Here is an 804-nt window from a genome sequence, read left to right as displayed (position 1 = left end):
TTTTTTAACAAAACGAAATGCTTTGGTGATCTTTCCATGTCTTCTGGTATCTCCCACTGGTAGTCATTTGTATGGTTTTACTTCTTACTTATTACTAGCAGTACTGAAATGCACATTCTTGTCCATGTTTCTCTGTACACATTAGCAAGGATTTTTTCCCCTAAGATATAAATTTAAAATAGTAATTGCTGGGATAGAATGTACACACATAAATATTTTGATAGATACTACCAAATTTAACAGGGACTGATTTTATCAAATCCTCCCCACCTCTCCCCAGAGACTACTTAGATTACTATATTATTTTACCCTTTTAATCTATTAATAGAGTAAATGTCATTAATAATTTCCAAACATCGTATATCCTCGCATTCTCAGAATAAACCCTAGCAGGTAAGGATGTATGATTCTTTTGAAGTACTACTGAATTTAATTTTTATTTTTTGCGTTATCATTTTATTTAGGGTATTTACATCTATAGTAGAAGCAATATTGGTCTATAGTTTTATTCATGTGTGCCATGATTATAAACTTGGCAAAATCACTTGGGTAGATTTCCATGTGATTTTTAATGCTCTAGAAAAGTTTGTAAAACACAGGAAATTATCTTTTTCTTATATTTTTGGTAGAACACATTCTAAAACTTTCTGAGTTTAATGTTTCTGTAGAACCAAGTTTTTGACACATTGTTCAGTTATTTTTATCATTATAGGTCTATTAAAATTTTCTAATTTTTATTTGGTCAATTTTATTGGGTCAATTCTAGAAAACCATCCATTTCATCTAAATTTATAGAAATATTAT

The sequence above is a fragment of the Balaenoptera physalus genome, assembly GCF_965194825.1.
Source record: "Balaenoptera physalus genome assembly, chromosome: 15".
In the NCBI taxonomy this organism is placed as follows: domain Eukaryota; kingdom Metazoa; phylum Chordata; class Mammalia; order Artiodactyla; family Balaenopteridae; genus Balaenoptera; species Balaenoptera physalus.
The sequence above is the reverse complement of the archived record's forward strand: the minus strand, read 5'-3'. Positions refer to the sequence as shown.